The 17305-nt window shown below is 41.8% G+C and overlaps 1 pseudogene; it reads left to right on the top strand.

Annotated features, from left to right (window-relative positions):
- The first annotated feature begins 8490 nt into the window (after positions 1–8490).
- Positions 8491–12172, top strand: LOC119878022 (annotated as a pseudogene).
- Positions 12173–17305: the final 5133 nt, after the last annotated feature.

The following is a 17305-nucleotide window of genomic DNA, read 5'->3' as shown; positions in this document are numbered from 1 at the left end:
TTCTCCCTAGCTTTACACTGGTAACATCTTTCCAAATGCCAATACTTTTTCACCTGAGTATTTTCTCATTAACCCCATTCTCTCAGGCACAGATAATAAAGTTTGGTAAATTTTTCATATGGTGTTCTTTCCGAATTTCATATTTTAAGTAGAATTTTACAGAGCTTTTCTGGTTGAAACAGTGGAAGGGTAAGGGCACCTAGTTGGCTCAGTCAGTAGAGCATGCGACTCTCGATCTCAGGGTCCTGAGTTCAAGCCCTATGTTGGGTGCAGAGAGTAATTTTAAAAAGAGAAGAAAGAGAGAAAGAGAAGTAGAAAGAGAAGAAAGAAAGAAAGAAAGAAAGAAAGAAAGAAAGAAAGAAGAAAAGAAAGAAAGAAGAAAGAAAGAAGAAAAGAAAGAAAGAAAAAAGAAGAAAGAAAGAAAGAAAGAAAGAAAGAAAGAAAGAAAGAAAGAAAGAAAGAAAGAAGAAAGAAAGAAAGAAGGGAAAAAAGAATCTGAGAAACAGTGGAAGGGTGAACAACTGACCAGTTGGCTCAGGACTATCCCAATTTTAGCACTAAACACCCTGTGTCCTAGGAAACATCTCTCCAGCACATAGAAAGTTTTGCTTTTCACAGATGGATACAAAAGGTTGGGGTGGGGGTGTACAGAACTCTTACAGTAGCCCCCACAACTCTTTTGGCCCTTGGGGCTGAAAGCAATAGTGCTTTTAGTGTCAAATGGACACCATATGGATTACAGTCTTTCCTAGTTGCTATGGCTGTTTTGTCTCCTGACTGCTGATACTGACAACCATAATTTGGGGTTCACAATAATGATCATGCATTTTGCATCACCCTGTGAGATGTGACTTGAGAATGCAACTTAAGCATGTTGTCATCCTGAACATTGAGTCCTTAGTCTGACACTCAGGAGACACTTAGGGAATGGCTATGGAATAAATTTCCAGGTATTTGTCACACTGATAGACACATAGATGTGTGAAATGATGCTGTACAAGTGTATTCTTCGCAGTATGATTGCAATGAGAAAAAGAAGGAAACAAGTAATGTACCTACCATAAAGGAAATGGTTAATATTATCAAGGTGCATAAGTTTTGCAGCCATGTGAGTATGTTATCTTTCATTTTTAAATGATTGATTGAATGATTGATTTAGAGAGAGAGAAGGAGGGAGGGAGGGAGGGTGCATGATGGTGGAAGGACACACTGAGAGGGAGAGGGAAAGCATCTCTAGTAGACTCCTGGCAGAGCCCCCATTGAGGAATGCTCATATGACCCTGAGACCTTGACCTGAGCCTAAATCAGATAGGATGCTTAATTGACTGAGCCACCCAGTAGCAGCCTGTAATTCTTCTCCTGATAATCTTATTTTTGAAACTCTAATTTTCAGGGTGCCTGTGTGGCTCAGTCTGTAAGCATCCACTTTTGATTTCAGTTCAGATCATGATCTCTGGGTTGTGGGATTGAGCCACCATCCGGCTCTGTGTGGGGTATCCAGGCTGCTTAAAATTCTATCTGTACCTTTCTCTCTGTCCCTCCCCTTCCCTCTCTAAAAAAGTTATTTATAAATAATAAATGAAAAGTCTAATTTTCATTGTGCACCCTAAAATGCATTGTTAAATGTTGTATATATTTAAAATGATGACATGATTGTTTGACATACATATACATATTGAAATGATTATTTCAATCAAACTTATTAACACATTATTCCCTCACATAGTTAGCATTTTTTGTGTGTGATGAGAATACCTTAAGTCTACTCTGTTAGCAATATATTAGTATTTCATATGGTATTATTAACTATATTCTTCATGTACATTAGTTCTCAAGACTTATACATCCTATACAACTGCAAGTTTGTGATTCACTTTGTTCTAGTTTGGAATACTTTCTATGATATACTGTTAGTTTAAGGAACACTGGAAAGCATGATATTTATGTTACTGCTGCATTGTTTTCAAAATGAAATAGGCAGTACCCATTTCGGTTTGTATTTCCATAGAAGATTTTTGGAAGGATACACATGAATCTAGGAATAGTGGTTGCCTCTGGTAGGATGAAGTTTAATGACTAAGGTCAGGAGAAAGAGGGAAACATTTCACTATGTACAGTTTTGTACTCTTCGAATTTTCTTCTTGTGCATATTATTATCTATTCAAAATATCAATTTAAGAACATAAATCATTCCTTCCTAAAATTATATAACTGATGGGTTTTAATGTCAGATACATAGTCTTCTATTTTACACATTCTTGTACTGTTGGAAGTTGATATAGACTACTTTATCTTTTTATAACGCTATGACATGGGCTAGATAGATGTTCATTTTTATATTTCTTTTGTTATCCCAGAAATTCAGAGAACTCATGACTCCTCTATTTAACTTCAAAATTGGAATATTATCCAAAATTGGTGGTCTCTTGATTTTATATGTTTTGTTTTTTAATTTAAAAATCTTAGCATTTTAGATATCAAAATATTGTACCCAGAGCAGCCTTGGTGGCTCGGCGGTTTAAGTGCCGCCTTCAGTCCGGGGCGTGATCCTGGAGACCCGGGATCGAGTCCCACGTCGGGCTCCCTGCATGGAGCCTGCTTTTCCCTCTGCCTGTGTCTCTGCCTCTCTCTCTGTGTCTCTCATGAATAAATAAATAAAAATAAAAAAATCAAAAGAAATATTGTACCCTTTGACCACGTCAAAAAGAACAAAGAAGTGAGAAGAAAAAATTAACATAAAAGTTAAAGTATTCAGTACTAGTACCAATTATGCAATTTACAGATAATGGGAAAGTAGTGACTGAGTACTTCTTAGAAAATAGAAAGTACAACTGCACTGGCTACCAGGAGACAGGTCAAATCTGTAGCCAATAAGCTCCATCAATGTTTCTCAGCTATCACTGCAATAGTATGTCTATTTAGCAGGGCTTGGCATGACATCTAATCTGTGTACTGTCTGAATATCAATTCCACATTTGTGCCCTTCTGCCGAGCCTCCAGGTAAGCTCCTGTTTCAGAATCTTTTCATAGTCAGACCTGAGGAGCTCTTCAGTTATAGCTCTAGTATCCTTGTCACTCCTTTATTGGAACATGCAGTCTGTTGGTTTCTTCAGTCAATGAGGTTTCCTTACTCTCACACAGATACTCAGTAATTTACTAAGAATCGTGTGGAAAGACAGTGAACTAAGCCATATACTCCAATTTTATTCCACCATCCAAAGAGCAAATACCATATGATTTCACTCATATGTTGAATTTAAGAAACAAAACGAATGATCATAGGGGAAAAAAAGAGAGAGGCAAACCAAGAAACAGACTCTTAGTTATAGAGAGCAAACTGATGGTTATTAGAGGGAAGGTCTGTGGGGGATGGGATAAATGGGTGACGGGATTAAGGAGTGCACTCGCGATGAGCACTGGGAGCTGTATGTAAGTGTTAAATCACTAAATTGTACATCTAAAACCAATATTACACTGTATGTTAACTAATGAATTTAAATAAAAACATAAAAAAATAAAACAAAGAGCTGAAGCAAATAAATGATAAGGAGAGAGAATGTAGCCCTGTGTCAAAATTTCTGGAGGCTCCAGGGCTGGGAGTCCCCATTTTCATCTGTATCATCCTGGGTCAATATGAAATGATCCCTCCATTTTCCCATCTGTAAGGTGTGGATAACAATACCTACTTTGCACCACAGGTGATACAATACATTCTAACGGGTGTAGAGAGAAGAGCACATAATATGCATGTAATAACAGGTTTGTAACAAATTTGCCCACTAAGCAAACAAAATATTCAGGGCATTATGAAGCAAAAGGGGTCATGATATGGAATTCAGAGAGGTCTGTGCATATGAACAGGAAAATACCCATGCCTTTATTTTCATTTACCTTTATTTTTTTAATAATAAATTTATTTTTTATTGGTGTTCAATTTGCCAACATACAGAATAACACGCAGTGCTCATCCCGTCAAGTGCCCCCCTCAGTGCCCGTCACCCATTCACCCCCACCGCCCGCCCTCTTCCCCTTCCACCACCTCTAGTTCGTTTCCCAGAGTTAAGAGTCTTCATGTTCTGTCTCCCTTTCTGATATTTCCTCCCCATTTCTTCTCCCTTCCCTTCTATTCCCTTTCACTATTATTTATATTCCCCAAATGAATGAGACCATATAATGTTTGTCCTTCCCCGATTGACTTATTTCACTCAGCATAATACCCTCCAGTTCCATCCACGTTGAAGCAAATGGTGGGTATTTGTCATTTCTAATGGCTGAGTAATATTCCATTGTATACATAAACCACATCTTCTTTATCCATTCATCTTTCGATGGACACCGAGGCTCCTTCCACAGTTTGGCTATTGTGGACATTGCTGCTATAAACATCGGGGTGCAGGTGTCCCGGCGTTTCATTGCATCTGTATCTTTGGGGTAAATTCACTTACCTTTAACTTAATTTAAGCATGTCCTTCAATTATTAACCTAGGCAAGAAACCACAATAATATGATTAGTACATGTGGCAATATCACCAATATTTTCATATCCCATTACATTTGTTTCACATTTCTCAAAGTATCATTTATGCTCATCACTATTTTAAAATATGTTATTGTGTCTATCACTAGATACTATTATTTAATGCATTAATAAAGAAACATGTTATCAAATTATGGTCTTTTTTAAAATTCAAAACCGTAATTCAATATAATAGATGTCCGTTATGCTTCTCTTCATTTAACTTTATGTATTTATAAAAAATATTATTCTTTTAAGGAAGCTACAGGCTACATCAAGCTGCCAAGGTGCCAAAAGTTTGAGAATGTCTGTGCTAGGAAATGTTTTGAAATGAGAATCCATGGGGAAGGAAAGGGATTGGACCGACATACTGGATGTTTTCATATATGTTATCTCATAGATAGGAACAATACAGAGGCTTCCATGGCTAAAGCACTGGAGTCATGAGGGAAGAAAGTGAAGATGAAGTTGGGCATATTTGGGGATAGGGAGAGTTGGAGTAAGTTGGAAATTTGCCATTTTAAAAAACCAAGAGGCTACAGAGAATCACCATGGGTCTGTGAGCAGGAGAGAGCACATAGAAGTGGTGTTTGAAGCTGTTGCTTTGGAAGGCCGGAGGCAGACTAGCTAGGAGCTGAGGCACAAGAAAGAAAGGGAGCAGAAGAAGGTACCCAAAGGAAAAGAGGGCAGAAGGTTGGCAGATAATGTGAGTCCCCAAGGACCTGAACCCAATCCACAGCCCTCTTCCTGCAAACCTAGTCAAGGGCAGGCAATGGCTGTAAGTCTGCCTTTTAGAATGCTGGCCTCACAGAAGTGAGGTGATTAAGAGTCCCCAGTTGGGGGTGAATGGGTGATGGGCACTGAGGGGGGCACTTGATGGGATGAGCACTGGGTGTTATTCTGTATGTTGGCAAATTGAACGCCAATAAAAAATAAATTTATTATTAAAAAAAAGAGTCCCCAGTTGGGAAAAAGATGCTGTGTGAAGTTGCAGAGCGCCTGTTCTATAGGTCCTAAGGCACCAGGAGTGCAGAAACAGGTTTTATACAGATCCCTCTCTTTCCAATTCTACTCACCTCAAAACCACCCCCAGCACCTGCTGTAGTTAGGAAAACATAAAAGAAGCCAAGATAATACTCCTGGGAAACCAGCCACACCAGAAAGGGTTCCTGCTACTAAGGCCAGAGGGCCTTGACTTGTGGTTCTTTATACATTAGCCCACAACAAGTGGTTCTCAAAGTCTGGTCCCTATACCAGCAGCATCAACATTTAGCACCAGTATTAGCTGGTTAATTGTCAGAAAACAAACTACTGGGCCTCACCATAGTTATACAGCATTTCCATCTAGGTCTGTTAACCCAGAAATAAGCAAGTCTTTTGTTAGCCATGGCTGAGAAAATACCTTTACCTAGAAAAAAAAAAAATTCCTTCTTAAATTAGTCAATAGTTCCAAAGAGGTTTCCCGCCAAGTACTTTTACACGATTGTGATTTCACACGTTTTCCAGCTACACTTCTACAGGATACCTTCTTTCTTTTTAGATGGTCTCTTCATAACAAAGGGGCAGGGTTAGAAGATGGTGAGGGGCTGGGGAAGGATCCAAACTGAGGGACCCAAAAGGACCTTTCTTAAGAGAGGCTGAGTCCAGGGGGCACCTGGGTGGGTCAGTTGGTTAAGTGTCTAACTCTTGGTTTCAGCCCAAGTCATACACTTGGGCTAGGTATAAAATGAGGAAATCAGGAGAGAGACCAGATCCTTGGAGATGGATGCAAACCAAAGTCAACTCTGGAGATGGAATAACCCCTCTGGGATTACTTCATGGCATCCTGAAGACCTGCTCCCTCTCCCTGTCATAACCCTTAGGGTTCTTTTGTCAGGAAGTGGATCAGAATCACAAGGTTTAGTTTGGGTAGAACAGGCTAATTTGTGGGGATGATGACTGGCTGTTTTTCAGGGAAGGGTGGCACTTCTGGGACTTACAGGGCCACTAAGCTCTCTCCTTACCCCATTCCAGACTTCTGCCAAGGGAGGGACACCCAGGACAAAGGGTAATTCAGAGGGAGGGAAGGAAGTAAGGGAGATAGGAGGGACTCCCCCTCAAGCTACCAGGGGTCTTCATCTTCCCCTGTGCCATTCAACCACTTGCCAGCAAGAGGGCATGCCATTTCCTTTCTGTGACCCTGCCTCCCCTCAAATTTCTCTTGGGTACTCACTGGTGACTCCATTACTGCTTCTTTCACCTATTGCTTCCTTGTATGTATGCTCTTCCATACTGGTACAATCTGTCTAAATCCCAAGTCAAAATCTCTAATATTTACACAAAGCCAAGTTCCATGGTGTTGGAAAACTCTGCTATTCTTGTTATTATTACTTACTAAAAGTCTTTTGTAAACTCCAGAGAAAGACAAACTAGTCTGCCAAAAGGCACATTGGTTTAAACAGGTCATCCCATCTCCTGAAGCTCCTCTAATGAACACTTAATTGGATCCAGAGAAACTGAAAATTATAGCTTGAAAACAGTAAGCCTCCCCTCTCTGGTGTGAAGTTATGACAGCTAAAGCCATGAGAGTGGCAGTGGCCTTTCCAGTCAGCCACATGGCCATTAACTAACTGACTTGGGGGCCAAGTATCTGTGAATTGGAAACCTCATTAGGATTTATGCTAAGTTTATGTTAAGAACTGCTAACAGGTCAAACCAACTCCTTTCTTACTTGGGAAACTGAATTGTAAAAATGATATGTTGCTTGCTTAAGTTTACAAACACAACTAGTAATGGTGGGAAAGTATAAGAGCATTGTTCTCGTCTTCTAGGCAAATGTTCCTGCAAACATATTCATCTGAAGACTAACTCTTACTTGAATCTCTCAATCTATAGTCACTCTGGGCTATGGGACAGTTATGGTGGTTTTTCTCTCCAAGATCATGATGATCTGTGCCCATTCTGAAGATTCATATAGATTACTGAATCTCTTTTATGTCTTAAAATCACTGACATTCATTTTGGAAAGGCACCTACGATATCACCCCTGAGCCTGAGAGAATTGAATCCTAATCCTGAGGCTTAGAAAGGAGGTGCCTGACTGTTCCAGAGAGATTAAATGTAGCATTAAACATCTTCACTGATGAGCAGGAATATCCTTGAGATTGGACAGGAAGGACAACAAGCCCTAGAGATAGCAGCTTTCATGGGAGGTTGTAGCCTTGGATGTTGTATCCGTTAAAGAGAAGGAAAAATCTCCTGGGCTATGAACTCCTGGAGGACATAAATCTTTTTATTCTGTATTTCTCACAGCACAACCTAGCACAGTAATATAGTCATGGGATCCATGTACACTTGTTGAGTGGGTGTTCCCATACATGAACTGCTTAGGAGGGGATAATCTGGTGAACTGAGTGATAACTTTGAGAGAATCTTGAAAGAGAGAAGTGTTCTCTTTTTCTCTACTCTAAGTACCAGGCATTTGCTATAGGCAGATTTTAAAATGCGGACTGAGAAACAGATGTGAAAGAAACAGGTGCCACAAAGATCCTTTACTTTACATATATTATGATTTAGTGTTCATAACAGGTTAGGATCATTATTCCTACCTTTTTTTTAACAGGTGACACAACTAAGGCTCAGGTAGATTAGGTGTTTTATCTGAGCTCACGCAGCTAGCGGGTGCCTGGGCTCTCCCACCTGAGACTGAAGCCCTTACTAATGGTTCTTCTCACCACTCCGGAATCATATTCCTCTCTTCACTTAATTCCCATAGATCCAATTTTGATGGATCCCTGAGGGATTCATGCCAGAGAGCTGCCATCCTTGAGACCACCCAACCCCCACTCCAATGAATCTTTTTTCTGCGGAGTGCTGGCCTGGAGCCAGGTGAGACCAGAATCTACATGTCAAGGGTTTTCTCTAGAATCTGTCGCTGTGGTTACTTCCAGTAGAATCTGTTCCAGGAAGAGGTCTGACTAAGCAGGATAGCGTGACATTCATCATGCAGGAGAGCAGAATCCGGGGCTGGGGGCCACATGTCGAGAAGGGAGGGGCCGGGGGAGGCCCCCTTCTGACCAGCCCTGAGGAAAGGTCAGGGGAGAACGCTGGCTGAGGAGTGCCTTTAGCAGCAGCTGCTGACGTTCTCTATCACGTGCCTGTGGCCCAAGGTAACCCAGACCTTTAAACAAACAGCGGGGCTGGGGGCGTTGCGGGGCCGGCCTTCGTTGCGGGGCCGGCCTTCGGCGGGAAAGGACGGGGACTTTGGGGGGTCGCACACTGAAGACGGGGCGGTGAACGCTTGGAGGGTGTGAGGAGTCCAAATTCTCAGAGGAATAGGGAATGAAGGAACTGAAACAAGAAATGAAGTGTGAGAAGGAACACAAGTGTAAAATGAGCGTGAGAGGGCCCAAGAGCTTGGCTGACCAAAAGGGCGCTTGGAGGTAGGGGCAAGGGTGTAACACACCCAGACCCAGCAGCATAGGTAAGGTGGGAGTAGGAGGACACATTTTTTTCCCTGAGCCCATTTTCCGTAGGTGGTTCCCTTTTAGCTATTTTTTAAAAAGATTTTATTTATTTATATATATATATATATTTTTTTTATGATAGTCACACAGAGAGAGAGAGAGAGAGAGAGAGAGAGAGAGAGAGAGAGGCAGAGACACAGGCAGAGGGAGAAGCAGGCTCCATGCACCGGGAGCCCGATGTGGGATTCGATCCCAGGTCTCCAGGATCGCGCCCTGGGCCAAAGGCAGGCGCCAAACCGCTGCGCCATCCAGGGATCCCAGATTTTGCTTATTTATTCATAGAGACACACACAAAGACACAGGCAGAGGGAGAAGCAGGCTTCATGCCGGGAGCCTGACGTGGGACTCCATCCATAATCTCCAGGATCACGCCCTGGGCTGCAGGCGGCGCTAAACCGCTGAGCCACCGGGGCTGCCCCCCTTTTAGCTATTTTTAAGGTAAAATGTTGGCCCCAGTTTTTTTGTTTGGTTTGGTTTGTTTGTTTAGAATATACGGAAAGAACGTCAGAGGAAGCTGTACCAAAGCAAGGCTGCTCAGGGCTTAGGAAACCCAGACAGAGGGTGGCGCCTTTTTTAAAGATTCCATCTCTACCCTAAAGCTCAGGCCGTACCACACCCCACCCCCCCACGTTTCCTCCCTCTGTCTGCCTCCTTTTCGCCCACCGCAGCCCCCCCTCCCCCCATTCCCAGTACGATCGGATCGCCTTTAAACCAGGTAATCGCCTTAGTCTCCACAGCAGTTCTGGGAGCTCCTGAGTAGAGGGGGTGGAGTGCGCAGCGACCTCAGCCCGAGCTCTTGGTGGGAGGGGTGCCGGGGGCACTAATGGCGCGCCGCGGCCATGACGCTGGTCAGATCATTCACAGAAATCACTTGTTTCATTCCATTTACAGTCGCAGCTCCACTGCAGACGCCTTTCTTCTCAGGCCGGACGGTGAGGTGATGGCCCAAGTTCGGGAAACTTCCTTGCCCTCCGGCTCTTTAGTCCTCTGGAGCTCTGGAGGTGGGGGAGGAGCCTCTCCCGAGGAGAAGGCCAAAAAGGCGGGGGAAATTGAGAAAGACGCGGTGGGGGCGACAAAGGCGTGTTCAGGCCAGGATGCTAAGGAGATGAAGCTAGAGCTGCTACAAGATCATAAGCCTGTTCCTGAGGATAACTTGACGTGGAGTGACAGCGGAGGTGATAAGGAGGTGCTCCCTTCGTCCCCTCCTCGCTGTTACATCAGCTCTTCGCCCCTTTGCCAGCGCCGCAAGCCCCGCCCAAGGCCCCCAGCCTCGGCCCGCTCCCGAGGCCCGCCTGGGCTCTCGGCCCCACCCCAGCCTCCATCCCATCCTCCCCCTCCCCTTCCCCCACCGCCTCTGACCTGACCTCAGCCCTGGCGACCCCAGGGCTGGCCTCAGATGCTGCAAAGCATCTGACCCTGGATCTAGGCCTCAGATGCTGCAAAGCTTTTCTGGTGGCCTAGGTGGCTCTGGGGATCGAAGTGGTTTAGGGGACTGGTTGCTGGAGGTGGAGTTTGGTCGGGGTCCTACGGGGTGCTCTCATGTGGAGAACTTTAAAGTGGCTAAGAACTGGCGGAAGAACCTGAGGCTGATCTACCAGCCTTTCGTATGGAGTGGGACCCCAGAAACTAGGAAACATAAGGCAAAGACGTGCATTTGTCATGTATGTAGTACCCGTATGAACAGACTCCACTCTTGTCTCTCCTGTGTCTTTTTTGGCTGCTTTACTGAGAATCATATTCACAAACATGCAGAAACAAAATAGCACAATTTAGCTGTAGACCTCTACCATGGGGTTATATATTGCTTTATGTGTAAGGATTATATATATGACAAAGACATGGAATGGATTGCCAAAGAAACAAAGAGAAAAATTTGAAATTATTAACTTCCATCTCAACAGATGTTTCTCAACAACAGTGTATAACATCAGATGTTGAAGAGAAGCATTCAACCTGTGAGTCAAAGGAACAGGAGCCAAAATTTGTGAAACTCAAGAAAAAGAGGAGAAAAAAGTCTATACTGTAGGCCTGAGGGGGCTAATCAATCTTGGGAACACATGCTTTATGAATTGTATTGTCCAGGCACTTACCCATATTCCTCTATTGAAATATTTCTTTCTCTCTGACAAGCATAAATGTAGAATGACAAGCCCAGCTTGTGTCTTGTCTGTGAAATGTCTTCTCTTTTTCATGCTATGTGCTCTGGGAGCCGAACTCCTCACATTCCCTATAAGTTATTGCATCTAATATGGATTCATGCAGAACATTTAGCAGGGTATAGGCAGCAGGATGCCCATGAGTTCCTTATTGCAATATTAGATGTGCTGCATAGACACAGCAGAGATGATAATGTGGAACAGGAGGCCAATAACTCCACATGCTGTAACTGCATCATAGACCAAATCTTTACAGGTGGCTTGCAGTCCGATGTCACATGTCAAGCTTGCCATAGTGTCTCTACTACAATAGACCCATGCTGGGACATCAGTTTGGACTTGCCTGGCTCTTGCGACACATTCAGTTCCCAGAATCCAGAGAAAGCTGACATCACAGTGAGTAGGGATGACCACATACCAGGAATTCCCTCACTCACAGACTCCCTACAGTGGTTTACAAGGCCAGAGTACCTAGGAGGCAGTGCCAAAATCAAATGCAGTAGTTGCCAAAGCTATCAGGAATCTACTAAACAACTCACAATGAAGAAATTACCTATTGTGGCCTGTTTTCATCTCAAGAGATTTGAACATGTAGGTAAACAGAGGAGAAAGATTAATACTTTTATCTCCTTTCCCTTGGATCTGGACATGACTCCATTTTTGGCCTCAACTAAGGAGAGCAGAATGAAAGAAGGCCAGCCAGCAACAGATTGTACATCCAATGAGAATAAGTATTCCTTATTTGCAGTGATTAATCACCATGGAACTTTGGAAAGTGGACACTACACCAGCTTTATCCGGCAACAAAAGGACCAGTGGTTTAGCTGTGATGATGCCATTATCACCAAGGCTACCATTGAGGACTTCCTCTACAGTGAAGGGTATTTACTGTTCTATCACAAACAGGGTCTAGAGAAAGATTAGTCTTAGGAGACCACTTTCCAGAAAAAAAAAAAAAAAAAAAGTAAAAGAAGTGAATATACAAGGATCCTGAAGTGACACACAAACCTACCTGGAATGGACCATGACAACACCCATACAACAACAAGCACCTCTTGAAGTTTCACAAGAATCTACCTGGCATGGACAAGGACAACAGCACCTATATTACAAGTAGCACCTTGATATGAAGAACCTATTTTACCATGGCTTATGGATCTGTAAGAGGAAAAAAAAAAATACTAGTGACCATTCAGCCTTAAGAAATGGGAGGAGTGAGAAGAGGTTGAAAACGGTCATATAAAGCATAATTAAATGAACAGAATGCTTTAGGTGGGGAGAGTGGGAATGGAGATGTTCTGCCAGTGCTATACTGTATATCATTTGCTTCTACAAAAATACCATGGGAAATTAGACAGTATTCGTACATTAACAAAAAGCTTCTCAATTGGGTTCTAGCTGTGGCTGATTAGTCAAATAGTTTGAGAAAAGGATATTGTAAAAGAAAATTTCAAAAGCCTTAAAACATTTAAAAAGAAAAAAATATTTTTTTTTATTAATTTTAAAAGAAAATATTTTTAGGGCAGCCCCGGTGGCACAGCGGTTTGGCACCGCCTTCAGCCTGGGGTGTGATCCTGGAGACCCGGGATCGAGTCCCCACATCAGGCTCCCTGCATGGAGCCTGCTTCTCCCTCTGCCTGTGTCTCTGCCTCTCTCTCTCTCTGTCTATGAATAAAATAAATTAAAAAACAAATCTTAAAAAAGAATATTTTTAAATGTTGAAAATTTTAACTATATTAAAAGAAATATCTTAAAATTTAAATTTTTTAATTTAAAATTTAAAAATTATTAAAATAAAGCTTAAAAATAAATTTTAGAAATTTTTAGTTTTTAAAAGATAAAATGAATAAAAGAAGGACAAAGATAAAAAATGAAAGTTTACCAAAAAAAGTGAAAGAAAGTTATAAAAGTAAAAAGTTAAGGAGAAGGGAGCTCTTAAAAGTTTAATAAAATGTTAATATAAATAATTTTTAAAATTAAACCATAAAATGTGTGTTGGAAAATGAGAGGTTAGCAAGATTCATGAATAGTTTAAAATATAAAATTTCCAAAATACAGAATCGAATGAAAATTCAAATATAGTTTACAGAAAAGTTTTAAAGGAATAAAATTTAGAATAATTCAAGACAAAACTTGTTTTCAATTGTTTTAATTTAAAAAAATTTAAAAGGACAAGTTAAGAGAAAAATAGAGAATTTTAAGATATATAGGTAACTCTAAGGAAGTCCAATTAGAGGGATTTAAATAAAAACTAAGTATTTATTTTTTAAAAAAATATTTATTTATTTATTCATGAGAGACGCAGAGAGAGAGAGAGAGAGAGAGGCAGAGACACAGGCAGAGGGAGAAGCAGGCTCCATGCAGGGAACCTGACGTGGGATTCTTGGGACTCAATCCTGGGTCTCTAGGATCACACCCTGGGCTGAAGGCGGTGCCAAACCGCTGAGCCACCCGGGTGCCCCAAAAACTAAGTATTTAAACAAAAAGGATAAAAAAATTAAAAATTTTAAGACAGAAATAAAATACAAAATTAAAAAACATGTAAGTAGAAAAAATATTAAATATTAAAATATTTTAAAACTTTTTAAGTTTTTAAAAGACATTCTTTTTTAATTTAAGCATCTAAAAATACAGGTATGAAAAGTAAAAGGAGGACATAGGAATAACAAAAAAAGGCTGGTTAATTTTTTGTTGCATTTTATGTTGATACATAAATAGAATTTGAAAAAAAATAGAGTCCTTTAAAAAACAACAACAACAACAAAAAAAACCAAAAACAGAGTCCTAACCATAATTTTACCACTCATTTTTGAGATCACTGCAAGGCCTGAACTCTAGCCTACCTTCCCTTTTCAGGTTCCAAACCCCATCTGATTTCTAAAGGAAGTAGAGCTGTTTCTTAGGAAGAATCAACTGCATCTCAGAAAGATAAAAATAGTAGGGACTATCTCACATTTAGAATTGCATTATTCATACAAATTATTTGCTACCAAAACGTAGTTCTTGATAGTTTAGTGGCTTAGGGATATTAGATCACAATTCAAATTCTGGCTTTGATGTTCAAGCCCCATGGCCTGATTGAGGAAGTAGCAGGGACCCATATCTGAGGATGTCCCACCCTTCTCCTCCTCTTCCTCTCCATGAGGAAACAAGACCTTTAAATTTCCATAGTAAAGCTGTGGGCTTGTGCTTGACAGTCCTACTCATTCCTTACTCCCTCTCTTTTTTCCTTATTCCATCACTCCTGCCTGGTTACCTGATCCACTTACTTACCTACATCTCTGAGTCCCAGCCTGTGGAGCTCCTCCTTTGACTGTTTACCTGGTGGCTTTTATTCCTCCTTCAAGACCCAACTCACAGATGGCTTCTCTGGAGCCTTTCTGAATGCTCTAGGCAGGTTATAAATTGGAAAATCGTTCCTTCCTCACCCCTCTGTCCCTGCCACTGTGCCTCAAAGTACTTTGTCTGTACCTCAGTAATATTCTACTGTGATTCTACTGGAGCTTTGTGATTGTTTGCCCCTCTGCACTGAGCATTCTGAGAACAGGGGGCCAAGCCTTATTCATTTCCGTTGTTAATAAATGTTTGTTGAATGTGAGGATGAATTCTGTTATTTGCTCTATTCACCCACCCAGTAGTATGATCTCACCTATTTTATCCATCAAGCCCTCATTAAGTGCCCTGGCTATAATACAGTGTGATAGGGTTGTATCTTCCCCAAAGGCAGTGTATGAAATGCTACCTCGGCTGCAGGAGATTGCTTAAGAAGGGAGGTGCTCAGTGAGGAAAGAGCCAGGTTGTGGGGAGAGAGTACCAGGTACAATGCAAGGAAAAGAACAAAGTAAGAGTTGGTAGTCATGAGAGGACTGGGTGGTGAGGGGCAGCAGAAGCTGAAGGTGAGGCTGGCCTTTCTGGTATGTGTGCGGCAACACTGTTCCTCACCAGTGTCCCTGAGCTCCCCATGGTGTCTCTCACCTTATGATTGTGTACCACACCTCTCCATGGTGTAATGTACTAGTTTACCTTCCCAGGGGACTGTGTATCTTGCCATTCCATACTATTTTATATCACATGGCACACCATGTCACCATGACGGTGACAAGGGAGTGATACCTGGCGGCTGTGTTTAGCGAAGGGCAGTTGTAGTTTGTCTGCTTAGCACTCTAGCCCTTCCCCATTCCTTGTGGTTCTGCTGGCGCTATTGACCACCATGCAGTCCTCCTCTCATCCCTCCCCAGAGTGAGCATGTCCCCTCCCATAGGCTAGGCCAGATTAGAGTTCTCAATTTTCTTCACTCCTCCACCTACACCTGTCCCACAAGAGCAATTCTGAGGATGACTGTAGGACCCAAGCAGGCCCAGAGTCCATTGCTAAATTGAACATATGTAAACACTGGGAGAAAGAAGTATCTTGCTCCCACTCCATGCTGAAGTCTCTAGACTAGGATGACATTAACCTAAGAACCTTAGGGGTTGATATTCATACCATGAGGAGAAAAATAGAGATGGAAGAAAGCCTGGAGAGCATCATTTGAAACTTGTGGATCTAGCTGTGCCTGAAGTCCCAAAGTTCTTAGCAATCTGAGCGAATAAAGTCCTTTGTTTTGCTTAAGCTAGTTTGAGATAGTATCCTGTCACTTGTAGCCAAGTGTTTTGAACACATTAGATATGCTATATGGTTAGTTGGGGGCCATCCTGTTCCTGGGGCCACAAACAGAGAAGGAAGAAAATGATGACTTTAAATGAACTCTGTCATATAATATTGAGAAACCAGAGTGGGACCCTGCATGTCTTTTAGTTCAGCACTGACCTATGCTAGGCTTCAAACATTACAGCAATGATGTAGCTATTCCCAATTAAAGAGAGAACAAGTCAATAATGTTTAATGAGTACCATGAATAGATAGGCCAGGTATTATGGTAACTGCTTTACCACTATTATGTCACTGAGTTGGCATGGCAATCCTGGAAGGCAATCATTACTGAACATATTTCACAGTTGGGAAAGTGAGACTCAGAATGGAAAAGCAGTTCGCTTAAGTTCACTTTACTGTTTTAAGTAGTAGGGCCAGTATTCAACCCAGGTCCCCAAAACTTGTGCATATTCCATTATAACTCAGTACATATAATTCAAAGATTTTATTTTGTTTTTGCTTGCTTTTCCTGATGTTGCTATGGAAGACAAAGTAGACCACAATGGTGCAGAAGGCAGACTGCCTTTGACAAACCTGGATACAGATAACCTGGAACCTGGAGGAGTAATCTATCAACTGATAACACAAAATTGCCCATGATACAGGTGAATATGTCTGTATGGCAATAGATGATTAGGATAATCACATCAGGTTTAAATGACTTTCCTAAGGATACCCAGGATGGATGAGGCCAAAATCCTTACTCCATTACTAGACATATAGCTTCACTCAGTGCCATATGCTTGGCTGAGCACCAAGACCTGACTATACGATCTAACCTTTTGACTGTCTGTGAAACCACCAGCTTTCTCTAGTTACACCAGGTTTCCTTTCTAGCTTCAATACTGTGACCAGTACTTTGTGAATTACCTTTACCACTGACCTTCCCCTGGTCTTTCCAGCTCCTCAACCATAGATCCCTCTGATCTGCCTGTTGCAGAGGGGCTTGCCTACTAGGATCTGGTTCCTAGGTGGTCCAATACTGATTTGCAATGTCTAATTCTGTTGTTTCTACACTATTTTCAGTTCCTTGGGTCCTTCCAACACATAACTGCATCTACTCTGGGCCAGGGCTGGAACCATAAGTCTATAAATCTCTCAGATCAATCACACTATACAGTAGGTTCTCAATATGCTCACCAAATGAATGCATGAATGAATAAACAAAATGAATTCCATCCTACACTCAGTTTTAGTAGTTGACTTAATACCTTATTTTTCTGAGGTCAAAATACTCATAAGAGTGCCTGATTTACCTACACCATCCATATCAACACACTTCTGTCTCCATTTATCCTCCACACCTTCACTCTAGTTTTAGAGGAAAAGAATCCTGCTTTCTTTTGGATGCTGCACCTAGCCTCTTATGACCCATTCCTGACAGCCAAGAGGACTTGTTCCCATACTTTCCCCTTTATTCCAGTAACTGCTGTGTT

Source organism: Canis lupus, chromosome X, assembly GCF_011100685.1.
Source record: "Canis lupus familiaris isolate Mischka breed German Shepherd chromosome X, alternate assembly UU_Cfam_GSD_1.0, whole genome shotgun sequence".
In the NCBI taxonomy this organism is placed as follows: domain Eukaryota; kingdom Metazoa; phylum Chordata; class Mammalia; order Carnivora; family Canidae; genus Canis; species Canis lupus.
The sequence above is the reverse complement of the archived record's forward strand: the minus strand, read 5'-3'. Positions and strand labels throughout refer to the sequence as shown.